This window comes from Bos mutus, chromosome 3 (genome assembly GCF_027580195.1).
Source record: "Bos mutus isolate GX-2022 chromosome 3, NWIPB_WYAK_1.1, whole genome shotgun sequence".
NCBI classification, from domain to species: domain Eukaryota; kingdom Metazoa; phylum Chordata; class Mammalia; order Artiodactyla; family Bovidae; genus Bos; species Bos mutus.
In genome coordinates this window covers 40968409-40986067 of record NC_091619.1, presented here as the reverse complement: position 1 = coordinate 40986067, position 17659 = coordinate 40968409, and the positions used below count along the sequence as shown (strand labels likewise).

The following is a 17659-nucleotide window of genomic DNA, read 5'->3' as shown; positions in this document are numbered from 1 at the left end:
CAGATCCCCTGTGGCTAAGGCAGCGTGAGTGAGGCCTGGACGGGGAGGTTGGGAAGTTAGGGAGGCAGGGTGGGACCAGTTGTTTTTGGATTTGTAGGTTGCTCTAAGGACTTTACATCAAGGCTGTACATTGTCACCCTGCTTATTTAACTTCTATGCAGAGTACACACGAGAAACTCTGGGCTGGAAGAAGCACAGCTGGAATCAAGATTACCAGGAGAAATATCAATAACCTCAGCTATGCAGATGACACCACCCTTATGGCAGAAAGTGAAGAAGAACTAAAAAAGCCTCTTGATGAAAGTGAAAGAGGAGAGTGAAAAAGTTGGCTTAAAGCTCAACATTCAGAAAACGAAGATCATGGCATCTGGTCCCATCACTTCATGGGAAATAGATGGGGAAACAGTGGAAACAGTGTCAGACTTTATTTTTGGGGGCTCCAAAATCACTGCAGATGCTGACTGCAGCCATGAAATTAAAAGACGCTTACTCCTTGGACACGACTGAGTGAGAACTGAACTGCACTGAACTCCTTGGAAGGAAAGTTATGACCAACCTAGATAGCATATTCAAAAGCAGAGACGTTACTTTGCCAACAAAGGTCTGTCTAGTTAAGGCTATGGTTTTTCCAGTGGTCATGTATGGATGTGAGAGTTGGACTGTGAAGAAAGCTGAGCACCAAAGAATTGATGCTTTTGAACTGTGGTGTTGGAGAAGACTCTTGAGAGTCCCTTGGACTGCAAGGAGATCCCACCAGTCCATTCTAAAGGAGGTCAGCCCTGGGTGTTCATTGGAAGGCTGAAACTCCAATACTTTGGCCACCTGATGCGAAGAGCTGACTCATTTGAAAAGACTCTGATGCTGGGAGGGATTGGGGGCAGGAGGAAAAGAGGACGACAGAAGATGAGATGGCTGGACGGCATCACCAACTCGATGGACACTCAAGTTTGAGTGAACTCCGGGAGTTGGTGATGGACAGGGAGGCCTGGCGTGCTGCGATTCATGGGGTCGCAAAGAATCGGACACAACTGAGCGACTGAACTGAACTGAACTAAGGACTTTGCCTTTTATTTTGAGTGAGCCAGGAAACCCCTGGAGAACTGCGAGAACTGTGATAGGACTGATTTAAGGTTTTAAAAGCTCCCTCTGTTGAAGTCATGGTCAGAGACTTGATGAAAGAAAAGTGAGAAAGCCACATTTAGTTCACTTAGTTTCATCTGTTGAATTTAGTAAGGGAGTATTAGGGTTTGGAACTGTGCTAGCTATTGTGACACACTGTTTCATTTAATTTTCAACTGCTTTGTAAGGCAGATCTAATAATAATGACAGTTAACATTTATTGACCAGTTACAATGTACTATGCACTATTCTATGCACTTTAATCATTTAATCCACCCCCAAACCAAAGAGATACATGGCATTATTGTCCTCATTTTACAAATGAAAGCCACAAAGAGTTCACAAAAGGTTAGGATAATCATTTCCTTGTAAATCTGAGAGATTCAATTAATTGTCTGAGGTCCCCTGGCTCAGTCGGGGGAGCCTGGCTGCAAACCTTTACCTCTTAGGCACTTCACAACATTGCATACCTTACAATAAGCCTGACTTTGTGGATAAAGAAATTTGGGCTCAATGAGGTTAAAAAAGTTGCCAAATTCACATCTTCTTAAGTGATGGATGGATATGTAATTTGAATGAGGTCTATCTGACTCCTAAGCCCAGTCTTCTGGTGGTGGGTGGTACCAGCTGATAATCTCTCTCCAGAGCTCTCTCGGGCTTCCCTTGTGGCTCTGTTGCTAAAGAATCCGCCTGCAATGTGGGAGACCTGAGTTCAATCCCTGGCTACCCACTCCGATATTCTGGCCTGGAGAATTCCATGGACTGTATAGTCCATGGGGTCACAAAAAGTCAGACATGACTGAGCGACTTTCACTTCACTTCCCTTCACAGAGCTCTCTTAGCCGTGAGGGAGCTGGAGAGTGAGAGAAGGTCAATGTTCATCTTAGGATAGAAACGCCAGAACATTCTGCAGGTTGTGTGTTGCTTTCTTTCCTTCCACTCTGTCCTTCATATGAAGCTATTATACTCTCAGTAACACTTGATGTACTTGTCTCTTTCTGTTCCTTGAAAACAATGACCAGGTCTTACCCTTCTTTGTATCTCAAGCACCTAACAGGGTGCTAGGCAGTAGGTGTATAATCAATATTTGTGGAATGCTAAATGATCGCTTAAACTTTTTCCTGGACAGGAAGAACCAGATACATCAGGGCTTAACCTAACACACATGTGAGAGATATTAACTCTCCCAGTGTCATGTAGGGTGCCCCATCTTAGCCAATATGTTTCATCATGACTGACAAGGTGAGAAAGTATGTAGTCAAAATATACAAATTGTTGAAACAATGTTCAGAGAAAAAAATAAATAGCTCTATAAGTAAACAAATGTTGAGTTTTAACTTTCATAAGTATTTAAACAAAGGTATCAAAAAAGTTGGTCTTTTAGAAACAACTTTTTAATAATAGGGCCACATTGGCATAGTTAATGGCAAGCAGTAGGTAAATATAACAGGAACGGAAAGAATAAATCCAAATTTAATGGGATATACATGTATATCAGTAATACTATATGGAAATTCATCAGATTTAGCAGTTGTCCCCTTCTGTCCTCATCTCCTCTGGCAGAAAAAAATAAAAGAGCCCTAAAACATTTTAATTGTTAAAGGGAGGGAAATAAAGAGTATGGCTGACAGCGATTTAAAATGAGGGAAACTCAATGCATCATTTTGCTTTCGTGGTTTTGCATGAAAGGACATGTCATATTTTGCATTAAATCTCTAAGTGAACCACATCACTGTCAAGAATGTGGGGTGAGCTGGGTGTGCAGTAGAAGTCAAATTACAAAGGAAAATCTCCATTCTCTTCAGAGAATCTCTTGAGGTTTTAGATAATCTCTTTCTCAACTCTCACATCTTCTTCCACCCGAAGGTGGAGGCGTGGGGGAAAGTGGATTGTTTCCTTGGTAGAAGTCATCTTAGTCGCTCTTCTGTACTCAAGACTATCCCGTGGGAGGTTAGAGACTGAGGGCAAATCACAGCCTGTGCCTGTTCCCTCTCTGGTGTCTTGTTCCCTCTCCACAGGCCTTCCTGAACCCATGCGGATAAACAGGACACTTGGGTTTACGTTAAATCTCAAGAAGAATCTTGAGAGAGACACATTACAACAAAATAAATCATAGTATCAATTATATGCATTTTTAAGAAAACTGGTGATTTTTTTTAGCACTGCCTCCCTTTACTCCCACCCCTTCTCTTGGAGTATTAGCATTTTTGGCCTTTAGAAAGGTAGGGAAATGACAAAGCCCTGCTCAGGGCAGTGATTGTCATTAAGCATAGCCTGAGGAGGGCTTCCCTGGTGGCTCAGATGATAAAGAATCTGCCTGCAATGCAGGAGACATGGGTTTGATCCCTGGGTTGGGAAGATCCCCTCGAGAAGGGAGTGGGTATCCACTCCAGTATTCCTACCTGGAAAATTCCATGAACAGAGGAGCCTGGCGGGCTACAGTCTATGGGGTCACAAAGAGTTGCACACAGCTTAGCCACTGAACAGCAATAACAACCACAGCCTGAGGAGGATATAAAATGTTAGTGAAGAATCTGAGCTCTGGTTTGATGGAACCAGTTTTGGATTCTCTTCTTTACTGTGTGGCCTTGAACAAATCACTTAATATCTCTGAGCTCTAGTTTCCTTAGAAGTTAGTTCAGTATAATGTTGCCAACTCATGGGGGTTATTTGAGAGTATTAAATAAGAGTATTCTGTAAAGATTGAAGTGTGCTACATTACAAATGGTCAAGAAATGGTAGGTGTTGATATTGTTACTATGACATTTTATTTATTCAATACAAGTTATTAATTAATTATTAATTCAGAAATTATACTGACTGGACTCGGTTTAAATTTTGACTACAAAGCTCAAATGGCTCAAAATTCTGAGAATTCTATCTCATTTCCGTGGTTATTTCATTCTCCCTCTCTACAATTTTGCTATCAAATAACATTCTCCCTTCTCAAATCTCAAATATCTCCCCCTGCTACACACACATTCACACTCACACTCAACTGATACTCACACTCAGAACTAAGTTCATAAGACAATATGTATGTGCTTAGTCACTCAGTCTGCTGCTGCTGCTGCTGCTAAGTCGCTTCTGTCGTGTCCGACTCTGTGCGCCCCATAGACGGCAGCCCACCAGGCTTCCCCATCCCTGGGATTCTCCAGGCAAGAACACTGGTAGGGGTTGCCATTTCCTTCTCCAATGCATGAAAGTGAAAAGTGAAAGTGAAGTCGCTCAGTCGTGTCCGACTCTTTGCGACCCCCTGGACTGCAGCCTACTAGACTCCTCCGTCCATGGGATTTTCCAGGCAAGAGTACTGGAGTGGGATGCCATTGCCTTCTCCAAAGTCGCTCAGTCTAATAAAAACACTAAATGCAATTAAAGCTACCCTCCTTGTTGTTACCAAATCCACTCACCTGCCTATACACCTATTCATGAACTTTGTGCATGCTTAGTCATTAGGTCATGTCTGAGTCTTTGTGACCCCATGGACAATAGCCAGCCAGGCTCCACTGTCCATGGGATTTCCCAGGCAAGAATACTGGAGGGGGTTGCCACTTCCTCTTCCAGGGGATCTTCCTGACCCAGGGATTAAACTCACATCTCCTGTGCCTCCTGTGTTGGCAGGCAATTCTTTACCACTGAGACATCTGAGAAGCCATTCATGAACTTTACCTTCCTCCCATTTTTAGTGGAAGAAATGTTCCTGCTTCTCGGGTGACCTTTCCTGAGTTTGGAGCCCATCCTCTCTGGCCTTCTGAGGACCTCATTCTTGTCTCCTGCATTGGCTATACTTCCTCTAAGAGGATTTCCAGTGCTGAAGTGTCTGAGGCCTCTTTCCTTCTCTACATTATCTACCTGAATGAGTTCATCTAGTCTCATGGTTTATATATCATCTATGCTCTAATGACTAACCTGCAGTGTTCCTCATCTCAGTAAACATTACCAACACCCACCTCGTTTCTCAGGCCCCAAACCTAAGAGCCTACATCTGATCTGTCTACAAGTTCTGTACAGTTTACCAGCTACCTCCAAATATATCTTAGTCTAAGACCTTCTTACAACCTCCATTGCTACCACTGGGGTCAAACCACCATCATTTCTCTCTAAATCAGAGTTTTTCAGTCTCAGCACTACTAACATTTTGACCAAATAATTCTTTGTCTTGGGGGCTGTCCTGTGCATTGGAGGCTGTTTAGCAGCATCCTTGGCCTCTACCTACTATACTGCTTTAGCACTCCAGCCCCGCAGCTGTGAAAACCAAAAATCCCTCCATCATTGCCAAATGCCCTTTGAGAACTTGGCGGTACAAGATCACTCCCAACTGAGACCATTGTTCTTTTGACAGCACTCTCTTCACTAGATTCCCAGCTCCACCATTGTCCTTCTAAAATCTACACTGCACACAGCAGCCAGAGGAATATTATTAAGGTCACAAATCATATCATATCCAGCCCTGGTTCAACACAGTTCAGTGGCTTCCTCTGTACTTAGAAATCAGCTCGAGCTTCTGACATCATCTTCTGCTCTCACCATCAGTCACTGATCTAAAGTAACTTTGGACTTCTTACTGTCCCTCAAACTTGCCAAGTTAATTCCCATCTCAGGGTCTTTGACTGTGATGTTTCCTGCTTGAAACTCTCTTCTTATAGATCATGCATGGTTACATCTCATCATTCAAGCCATGTCTCAAATGTCTTCTCCAGCTTTCCCTGAACCCCCGATGAAAGAAGTCCCCTAACACTGCCTTTTAGGGCTTCCCTGGTGGCTCAGAGGTAAAGAATCTACCCACAGTGAAAGAGATGCAAGTTTGATCCTCGAGTCAGGAAGATCCCCTGGAGAAGGAAATGGCAACCCACTCCAGTATTCTTGCCTGGGAAATTTCATGGACAGAGGAGCCTGGTGAGTTACAGTCCAGTCAGTCAGTCAGTTCAGTCTCTCAGTTGTTTTCAACTCTTTGCAACCCCATGGACTGCACCACGCCAGGCTTCTCTGTCCATCACCAACTCCCAGAGCTTGCTCAAACTCATGTCCATCGAGTTGGTGATGCCAGCCAACCATCTCATCCTCTGTCATCCCCTTCTCCTCCTGCCTTCAATCTTTCCCAGCATCAGGGTCTTTGCCAGTGAGTCAGTTCTTCACATCAGGTGGCCAAAGTATTGGAGTTTCAGCTTCAGCATCAGTCTTCTAATGAATATTCAGGACTTGTTTCCTTTAGGATTGACTGGTTTGATCTCCTTGCAGTCCAAACGACTCTCAAGAGTTTTCTCCAACACTACAGTTCAAAAGCATCAATTATTCAGTGCTCAGCTTTCTTATGGTCTAACTCTCACAATCCATACATGACTACTGGAAAAACCATAGCTTTGACTATGTAGACCTTTGACAGCAGAGGTGGCTACAGTCCATGGGAGTTGTAAAAAGTTGGAGATGACTTAGCAACTAAACAACAACAAAAGCTGCTTTCCACCAAATTACTCCATTTTATTTTCTTTTTCAGTACCAGAATTATACTGTTCATTTATTTTCACCTATTTATTGACTGCTAGCTAAATGTCAGTTCCATGAGAGGAAGAACTTTCTTTGGTCTTGCTCACCGCTGTGTCCTTAATTTCTTGAAAAGTATCTGACTAAAATAAGCTTTTGGAAAATATTAACTATCAAATTGTTAACTAATTGACTGATTAAATACACATATGATGCAGGTACTGGGTTTTGGGCTTTGGTTAGAAAAATGAAAAATGAGTCACAGTTCTTGCCTTCAAGGAGCTTGGTGCAATGGGGGTGTCAGAGAAATAAAATAATTGCAATACAGAATAGTATAACAGGAAGAAGTTCAAGGATTATAACAGAATTAATGTCAGAAGCATTTAACTCAGACCTGAGGCAGCCAGAGAAGACTTCCCAGAGTGGGTGGCATGAAAGAATGAGTTGAAAAGGATGAGTCAAAATGAGCTATGTGAGCGGGTGTTGTGGACTGAATAGTGTCCTCCCAGGGTTTTATTTGGTAATGCCATACCCCTTGGAGCTCTGCATGTGATTGTATTTAGAGTTAGGACTTTTAATGGGATAATTAAGTCAAAATGAGGCCATTAGGTAGAGCCATTAATCCAATCTTACAGATGTCCTTCTAAGAAAGAAGAGAAAACATGGACACCCAAAAAGACACCAGGGATGCATGAGCACAGAGGGAAGATTATGTGAGAACACAATGAGAAGACGGCTATCTGCAAGTCAAGGAGAGAGATTTCAAAAGAAACAGCCCTGCCCACTCCGTGATCGTGACAATTTCAGCCTCTGAAACTGTGATAAAATGTATTCCCATTGTTCAAGTTACCCAGTCCATAGTACTTTATTATGACTACCTTAGCAAACTGATCCTGTGGGGCTGTGGGGCTCAGGAAGAAAAGCCCCTGGGAAGAAAAGCATGTGGGTGTGGAATGGAAGCTAGGTGGCTGCAAGAGAAGAGGCTAGAGACATAAGCAGGGTGAGTTCTTGGAGCCTAGCTGAGGAATTGAGCGGCATGGGGGAGGGTCTTGGGAACACTGAAAAGCCTAGGCAGCCAAATAAGATTTGCCTCTAAGAGAGAGAACTTAGGTGGTGCCATAATAAGTAAAATTTACTAGAGCAATCCTGGAGACCCTAAGAACAACAGCCAGGCATATGGCCCTGGAACCCAACAGACCAATGTGCCGATCCTGGCTCTGCCATTTAAAAGCCTTGTAAACTTGGGAAATTCCTTCTCTTCCTTTTTTAATTTCCTCATGTGTAATTTAAGGCATAATCATTTTCATCCGGTGGGGTGATATGAGGATTAAATAAACAGTTTATACAAAACACTTGGCAGAATACCAAGTGTAAACATGAATTGTTACTGGTTGCTAAAATATCTAAGGCAATCATAGTAAAATGGAAAAAAAGGGACAAACTCGAGCAGTCTTCAAGACAGTTACTCTGGAAAATTTGGCAGTTATTTTTATATTTGGGAGCTTTAATTTGGGGAGATTTGGATTGCAGTGTCGTTCACCCAAATGGGGAACATAAGAGAAGAAGCAGAGGGGAAGAGAATAAATTTAATTGGGGGATACACTGAGTCTGAGGGATCGCTGGTATATTTAAGAAGAGTTGTGGATAGCTGAACATAGGGACTTAGGATCAGGAAAGAGCCTTCAGCTAAAGATGTAGATTAGATTGACAAGACAATCCAGAGAAAGAACGCAGAATGAGAGCAGGTATATAGGGTAGTTAGCACTCCAGGGACCCATCCAGAGACATGAGATGAAGTAGGATAGGAGGCTGAAAAGGAACCACAAAGACATGAGAAAAAGAAAGAGGCCAAAGGGGAAAAGAAGCTTTAAAAAGAGCGTAGTCAACAGTACAAAAGCCAAAGAGAAATTAAATGAAGTAAGGACCGAGATACACTCTGGTCAGCGTCCTGCCTGGACACCAGACATGACTTGGGAAAGGATGGTTTTGTGGAAGCACGGGGTACAAACCTCACTGTAGTGGAGCGGAGAACAAATGAGAGCTAGGAAGCAAATACCATGAGCCTTCTGAAGGAAAATAGAGACGACTACTTGCAGAAGGTAACTCCTTTTGCTTCCTCTTCCCTCATAATTCCCTATTTTCCATCACCCTAACTTCCCTTTCATCCAGAGATTCTTATTTAATATAATTTTATTTATTTATTTTATCTATGCTGGGAAGGGCATAGGCTCAAAAGTTGTGGCACACAGGCTTAATTTCTCCGCAGCATGTGGGATCTTCCCAGGTCAGGGATTGAACCCATGTCTCCTGCATTGGCAGGTGGATTCTTTATCACTCAACCACCAGGGAAGCTTAACCTTCCAGAGGTTCTTAACCTTGGGTCCATAGACCCCTTCAGGTGGTTTATGAATAGAATTTAAAGGGCCTATATATTTTAAAAGCAAAAACAAATTATGACTTTAATTCTACTAGCCTGAAATTTAGCATTTTCATCAACTATGAATGTAGGCAAAAACCACAAAAGATTAGCAGTGCCTGTGACTGTCAAAAATATATTTTCATATCATATTACAGTTGTCACAGATTTCTTAAAATATCATTTATACTCACTACTTTTAAGAAATTATGGTAGTCATCAAACCTACTGCTAAATCTTATTAATAAATTGTTTAAGCCTATTTTGAAAACTGTATTTATATATAATTAGTTTCCTTTGTAATCTTACATGTTTTGTTTTATGTTCTTTAAAAACATTTTTCCAAGAAGGGATCTGTAGTCTTCCCCAGGTGTCAAAGAATTTTTGGTACTAAAAAGTTAAGACTGCTCTTTGCCGCATCTACTGTGAGAATGAAGCCTTTTCTCAGCAATCAGACTGTCGACATTCCAGAAAAATGTCGATGTTACTCTGAAGGGACGGACAGTTATTGTGAAGGACCCCAGAGGCACCCTGTAGAGGGACTTCAATCACATCAATGTAGAGCTGAGTCTCTTTGGAAAGAAAAAAAAGAGGCTCTGGGTTGACAAATGGTTCGGAAACAGAAAGGAACTGGCAACTGTTCACACGATCTGTAGTCATGTACAGAGCATGATCAAGGGTGTTACACTGGGTTTCCATTACAAGATGAGGTCTGTGTATGCCCACTTCCCCATCAACTTTGTTATTCAGGAGAATGGTTTTCTTGTTGAGATGCTATTTTGGGGATGAAAAATACATCTGTAGGATTCGAATGAGGCCAGGGGTTGCTTGTTCAGTATCTCAAGTCCAGGAAGATGAGTTGATTCTTGAAAGAAATGTCATTGAACTTGTGTCAAATTCAGGTGCTTTGATTCAGCAAGCCACCACAGTTAAAAACAACGATTTCAGAAAATTTTTGGATGGCATCTATGTTTCTTAAAAAGGAACAATTCAGCAGGCTGACTAATAAGATCTGAGTGGTCCGGCTGCAGAAACAGCAAGATGCCAGATGGTTCTATGGACTCCACTGTGGTATTTTAAAGAGGCAATAAAACATCTTTGATTTTTTTAAAAAAGTTAAGCCTTCCTGCTAGTCCATCACAGAAGCCATCTACTGCTCCATTATCCTGTTTTTGGATTCTGTATGCTGCTGCCCTTTTTTCAGCAAGCCACAATTGTCCTAAATGTTCCTCCAGGGAAAATAGCCATTTGCCTCTATGCACTTTCCTATTGACTCAACTAACTATTGGTCCTTTAACTTTTCACCTGGTTATTGAAAAACCACTGTGTTGGAAATGGCAAAATTGATTCAAGGGTTTAATCACTTGCTTGCTTACCACCAACAAACATTTTTGAGTACAAGGTACTATGTTACATACTTAGAGATGCAGCGCTCGACACTCCTAGTTTGGGGAGTGGTCAAAAGAGAAGAAAGATAGATCTTTTACATAAACAGTTATAAGACAACATGGCGATTGCTTTATGGTATATGAGATCCCAGAGGAAGGCTTCATGCAAGAAATGACATTGACAATAAAGAGAATGCTATTAAAAGACTGAGTTTGCCAAAACTATGCAAATAATATTTGTGAAGCTGTTGCTCCATTTTCCAAAAATCTTTGAAACATTAAACATAATGAAATAAGAGTGATTTCTTTTCGATTTTAATATGTACATTTAATTATCATACTTGATTAGAGCTGATAAAAAAAGGAGGAAAAGATTGAATATTTCAAACCTCCTCCTCTTTTTAAGGATATGTGTATATATATATATAGAGAGAGAGAGAGAGGAAAAAATGTTCATAACCATTACAAATGAAACCAGCAGGAAAATATTAAGAAAGCATTTTGATATGAAGAGTTGTCAGTTTTTCATAAATGAGTGCATGACACCTGCTGGCCAAATTATATAATTTCCCTCTCCAAAGGAATGGAGAGTAATAAAGTTAATTAACACTGCTTCCCTGCTTAGGGTTCGTATATTAGATTTTCTCTAATCATCCTTAATCAGCAAGTAAGATTTTTTTGGAATGGTGAATCGAGTCCTTTTTTTGTTTTGTTTTGTTTTTGTCTTGAGCTCAAGAAGGTTTAAAATTTTTATTTAATTCAGTGTCTTTCACTGTAAGTTAAATGAAATTTGGAGAAAAGTAATCCTACTCAGGGCTTTCCAGGTGGCTCAGAGGTAAAGAATCCTCCTTCCAAGCAGGAGATGTAAGTGTGATCCCGGGGTCAGGAAGATCCCCTGGAGGAGCAAACGGCAACCCACTCCAGTATTCTTGCCTCGGAAATCTCATGGACAGAGGAGCCTGGCAGACTACAGTCCATGGGGTCACAAAGAGTCAGACAGGACTTAGCGACTAAGCAGCAGCGGTCCGCACTTGAGATCACACACAGGTGGCTTGGCCAGCTAACACTAGCACCGGGTTTCTGTTCTACATTCCCAGACTAGACAAACTATTCCAAGGCGAGGTTCAGGTTGTTAACTTCTCTGTCTCTTGTTATTTGACTCAACTCCTCATAAAGTTTACTATTTATGAAATTATTAAGACACATACAATTATTATTGTATGTGCCCAATGTCTTTTAACTTTTTAAAAAGTCTGGTTTATTGAGGTAAAATTTACATAAAATTCACCAATTTTAAGTTTGTAGTTTTGTGAGTTTTGATAAGTGTACATAGTACCATTAACACCGTCACCATCAAGATCTAGAATATTTTTATCATCCCCTAAATTGTCCTCATGTTCTTTTATAGTCAACCTCTTCGCTACTCCCAGGCTCTGGCACCCAGTGATCGGTATTCTATCTCTACAGTTTTGCCTCTTCCAGAAGGTCTGTGTGTTTTCATATACACGAAATCATATAGTGAGTAGCTTTGTGTCAGTCTTCCTTCACTTGGCTTAGTGATTTGATATTCTACCATGTTGTTGCATGTATCAGTCTTTGGTTCCTCTTTATTGCTAAGTAGCATTCTGTCTTTGGAGAAGGCAATGGGGCAATGGCAGCCCACTCCAGCACTCTTGCCTGGAGAATCCCATGGACGGAGGAGCCTGGTAGGCTACAGCCCCTGGGGTTGCTAAGAGTCGGATACCACTGACGTGACTTAGCAGCAGCAGCAGCAGCAGCAGCATTCTGTCTCATGGGTAAACCACAGTATATTTATCCTTTAACTACCTGATGGAAATGAGTTGTTTCCTGCTTTTAATGATTATGACTAAATTGTGATAAACAGTTTTATGCATGTCTTTGTGTAAATACATATTTTCATATTTATTGGGTAAATACTCAGGCATGGAATTGCTAGGTTACATGGTAACTGCACATTTACTTTATTAAAAAAAAAAACAAAAAACTGACTTTTGCTTTATAAAAGTGGTTTTACATGTATTTCTTTACTTTATCCTTATTTTAGCTTTATTCTAGTTGTGTCCCAAACGACACAACTTTATTGTAGATTTGTTGTAGAAATCTTTTGTACAAAATACAGCTTGAGTTCCATGTGTGACAAATATGCAACAAGAAGCCTCTTTTTACACAGTGTCACGAAATAGCATTTTTAGAAGAGTGGAGAATTGCATAAAGGAAAGAATATAGACTTTGAATCATCTGAGGTCTGTCACCTTGACTTTCTGCATAACTTTTTTTTATTAGGCAAATTAACTAACCTTCCGGAACATCCTGAAAGGTGAGTGATACAGGTATATAGTTGCAGGCTGTCACAAAGATGCATACATGCATCGTAGACATTGCTGTTACTGCCATTAGATGAACAACTTTTGCTACAAGCTACATTCTAGAAAACAGATGGTATCACACAATATATATTTCAGGTTTCATTAGGAATTAATGTGTTTCTTCCGGAGCTATAAAAATGTCACCCAGAGACAAATGAGTTTCCTTCGGCTCTAGTGTCTGTGGCATGTGAGTTTTAAAATACTGTTATTCTTATGTTTTGGAGCTTCCCTGGTGGCTCAGATGGTAAAGAGTTTGCCTGCACTGTGGGAGACCTGGGGTTTGACCCCTGAGTTGGGAAAATCCCTGGAGAAAGGAATGGCTACTCACTCTAGTATTCTTGCTTGGAGAATCCCATGGACAGAGGAACCTGGCAAGCTACAGTCCACGGGGTCACAAAGAGTTGAACACGACTGAGAGACTAACACATATACATTCTTATGCTTTACAGATTAGCATTTTGTACTTAATTAAGATTATGTCTTTTGTATGTCACTGAGAAATGTTAATGTCACATAAATTATGATGATAATAACAATGTGTTATAACTTACATAATACAATTTACCTAGGCAAGGGCCCATTTTAACTTCATATCTTTTTAAGGATTGGTTTTTTCTCTATAGCTCCACCTAGGAAGATATTCTTAATCAAACACATTGACAGTAAGTTTTTTAAACTGCTATTTTAAGACTGTTTTCACTGGCAGGTATTTAATCTGCTAAAAAAAAAAAAGAAAAAGTTACTCAGTTAATTAGGTTGCACTGACATCTGCTGGTAAAACAGAAAATTTCATTAAAATCATGTTTCATTAATTTCAAAGGAATCAGATAGCTTACTTTATAGTCTTTAAAACTTGTATTTGCATTCTGGGTTTAACAGGTTAATGGCTGTATATCTGATTCATACTTCAATTTGATTCAAGTGATTTGTCAACCTGTTGTAAATTTTGAGGGAATCTTCCTAAAGGACGTAGCAACAGATGCTTAGTTATGAAGTAAAATATCTTTTAAGTCATAAATTCTTCCAGTGTTTACCACTGAACAATTACATCATCAACTTCTTTTTCATCCCATCATCATGATGATTTCTTTTGATCTGAAATCAGTACAACAGTAGTGATGTTTATTAAGTTAGTTTTCGCTTTGAGAAAGAATTCCTAGGAAAATAGGCTTATGGTGTAGGGAAGGTTGTAAGCTACAGCAGAGCTAAACTTTAGGGGATTAGTATAACATAATTCCTTTAAAACATACCAATTCAACAATGATTCAGGGTCACAGAATTTTATAAATGGAAAGAAATTTCCTAACCACTTAATTCACCCATGTCTTTTGTAGATGTGGAAACTGAGCCCCAGATAAATATACGTAATTCATTACCTAGCTATATGAGAAAAATGTTTCTTAATTCTCTCATTCCAGGATTCTTTCCTATATAAATTGTCTTGAGTAGTTGTTTATTGTTTGTTGAAACCAAAAATGCTTAAACATACACAAATATGATTATTTGAAAATTTGTACTTAGTTTATTTTCTCTAACTAGACATGTATTTTGAAAATACATACTGTATTATGTAATATTGTTTTGTAGTTCTTCACAAATGTATATGTATTCATAACTTCTTCCTAGAAACTGAAACTCCACTGTTTCTTCAGATGTGAAAAAAGAAAAAGGCAAGTGGATCAAAAAAAAAAAAAGAGTCAAAAATAAACCTTAATCATGGAAACTTCTGGCTCTTTGATCATATTTGGGATCACACAACTATGCAGCACATGTCTTCAATTCTGTTCGGTTCAGGTGCTCAGTCGTGTCCAACTTTTTGCACCCCATGGACTGCAGCACGCCAGTTCTCCCTGTCCATCACCAACTCCCAGAGCTTACTAAAACTCATGTCCTTTGAAGCAGTGATGCCATCAACCATCTCATCCTCTCTCATCCCCTTCTCCTCCCACCTTCAATCTTTCCCAGCATCAGGGTCTTTTCCAAAGAGTCATTTCTTCCCATCAGGTGGCCAAAGTATTGGAGTTTCAGCTTCAGCATCAGTCCTTCCAATGAATATTCAGGACTGATTTCCTTTAGGATGGACTGGTTGGATCTCCTTGCAGTCCAAGGGACTCTCAAGAGTCTTCTCCAACACCACAGTTCAAAAGCATCAATTCTTTGGCACTCAGCTTTCTTTAGAGTCCAACCCTCACATCCATACTTGATCACTGGAAAAACCATAGCTTTGACTATGTGGACCTTTGCTGTCAAAGTAATGTCTCTGCTTTTTAATATGCTGTCTAGGTTGGTCATAACTTTTTTTCCAAGGAGCAAGCGTCTTTTAGTTTCATGGCTGCAGTCACCATATGCAGTGATTTTGGAGCTCCAAAAAATAAAGTCTGTCACTGTTTCCATTGCTTCTCCATCTATTTTCCATGAAGTGATGCCATGATCATAGTTTTCTGAATGTTGAGTTTTAAGCCAACTTTTTTACTTTCCTCTTTCAATTTCAAGATGCTCTTTAGTTCTTCTTCAGTTTCTGCCATAAGGGTGGTATAATCTGCATATCTGAGGTTATTGATATTTCTCCTGGCAATCTTGATTCCAGCTTGTGCTTCATCCAGCCCAGCATTTCTCATGATGTACTCTGCATTAAGTTAAATAAGCAAGTGACAATATACAGCCTTAACGTACTCCCTTCCCTATTTGGAACCAGTCTGTTGTTCCATGTCCAGTTCTAACTGTTGCTTCCTGACCTGTATACAGATTTCTCAGGAGGCAGGTCAGGTGGTTTGGTATTCCCATCTCTTTAAGAATTTTCCACAGTTTGTTGTGACCCACACAGTCAAAGGCTTTGGCATAGTCAATAAAGCAGAAGTAGATGTTTTTCTGGAACTCTCTAATATAAACATGTTTCCCCCCTTAATTTTGTTCTAATAGGCACCGTTATATAAAATTTTAGCAATGCAACTTCCATTGTCTTAAAAGTGTCATATACAAAAATCACCAAATATTCTATAATATGAGGCCATGTACATTTTTCCCTCAACTTCAACACTACTGACATTTGGGGATGGCTAATTCTTGTGGAGGGAGGGCTGCATCATCCTTCTTACATCCCAGTAGGCTGCTCCCATTTGTAACAACCAAATGTGTCTTCAGATACTGCTAATGACCCCAGGGGGGAAATGAGCCAAAGTGAAGAACCACTGCTGTAAATTAAAGCTGTTTCCTTCAGATTTATTTTTTTAAACTACTTAAAAGCATTCCAGTCAAAAATATGATCCTTTTTATTTCCAAATAAAAGAAATGTTGACATGTGAAATACAAAAGAGCCTCATGTCATCTCTAGTTTAAATACTTCATTTAAATACTTTATTCTGAACCAGAGCTAATAAAAAAGGTTCCTTAAATTGTTTTTGATGCTTGCATATTTATTTTGCTTTTTTATGGTCTAAGGTATAATTTTGACACTGTTCGTAATTCCCAAACAAGTTTCTTTCATTCTCTGTTGAGCTGCTCTTTATCTGTAATGATTTTTAAAAAATTCTTTCATTTTCTTGATACTTTAAAGTTCTTCCTACACACTGTGCTCTTTGAAACAAAAAGCCATTGGTGAGATTTTAGGGCAGGTATTTTCAGCCTCATTCAGCAGATGAGGAAATTTAGTGGGTCCAGGACTCAGTGCACTCAGTTTCCAATGAATTAAATGTTCTTTGTGTTTCATCCACAATAGGTATATTTTTTAAATATTGCAGAGTGAAGTCAGAAAGAGAAAAACACGTATCTTATATAAATGCATATATGTGGAATCTATAAAAATGGTAGAGATGAACTTATTTGCAAAGCAGAAACAGAGACATGGGCAAAGAGAACTAATGTGTGGCCACCAAGAGGAAAGAAGGTGGGTGGGATGAATTGGGAGATTGAGATTGACGTATATACACTACTGTGTATAAAGTGGATGGCTAATGAGAACCTAGTGTAAAGCACATGGAACTCTATTTGATACTCTGGAGACCTAAATGGAAAGGAAACCCCTCAAAAGAGGGGATATATGTATATGTATAGCTGATTGACTTTGTTGTACAATAGAAATTAATACAACACGGTTACGCAACTATACTCCAATAAAAAATTTAAAAAAAAGAAGGTATAGTCTTGAAATGTGCAGAGGTGGAGGCTTATTATTTTTACTCCCAGAGAGAAAGCACGAAAGAATAATAAAAGTAAGAAACAAAAAAAAAATTGGGTTTTATATTGACAGAACCTTCATGAAAGAAGAGGTGGAAGGGGAGAAAGTTGGGGGAACCCTAGCAGAAAAACAAAAACTGGCTTAAGAAATAGCATGGGAAAGAGGATGATCAGATCTCACCATCATGTCCTCCTGGGGACCAATGGGATTTGGCACCTCTCTCTTCCTCGTCCATGACAGCATTGTCCTCTACTCCATCCCCACTCCTTGCCACTCCTGCCTCCTACCCTGCCCTCTGCCACCACACGTGTGCATGCAGGTGTGTGTGTGTAGGCCTGTGTGCATGTGAACATGTACACACACACACAGCACACACACACACACATGCATACACATACTCCCTTATCCACTCCTGACTTTGTGGTCAAAGCCCTAGGTCTTTTTAAGAGAAACCAGTGTATTTTTTGTTGTTGTTGCTGCTTCCAAGTTTTTGATTCCTGGGACCAGCAAAGAGCCAACAATTCATTGCCTATACTCTATCCTGGGAGCAAAGAACTTTTGGAAGCACTTCAGAAGATTCCCAAAGTTTATACTGTCCTGGAATATTTCATCTGACAGTTGATTGCCTGTTTTTCAGCCTTCTCAACATCGAGTTCTTAACATAGCCCAAGTCTTTCCAAATTCTGCAACATTT

General features: G+C 40.0%; 1 long non-coding RNA gene and 1 pseudogene across 1 annotated transcript in view; both read left to right on the top strand.

The window, feature by feature from the left end:
- The window catches only part of LOC138987221 (uncharacterized), a 42801-nt gene that overhangs the window by 21481 nt on the left and 3661 nt on the right, over positions 1-17659 (top strand). The window lies entirely within an intron of this gene.
- LOC102268188 (large ribosomal subunit protein uL6 pseudogene) lies at positions 9448-10252 on the top strand (annotated as a pseudogene).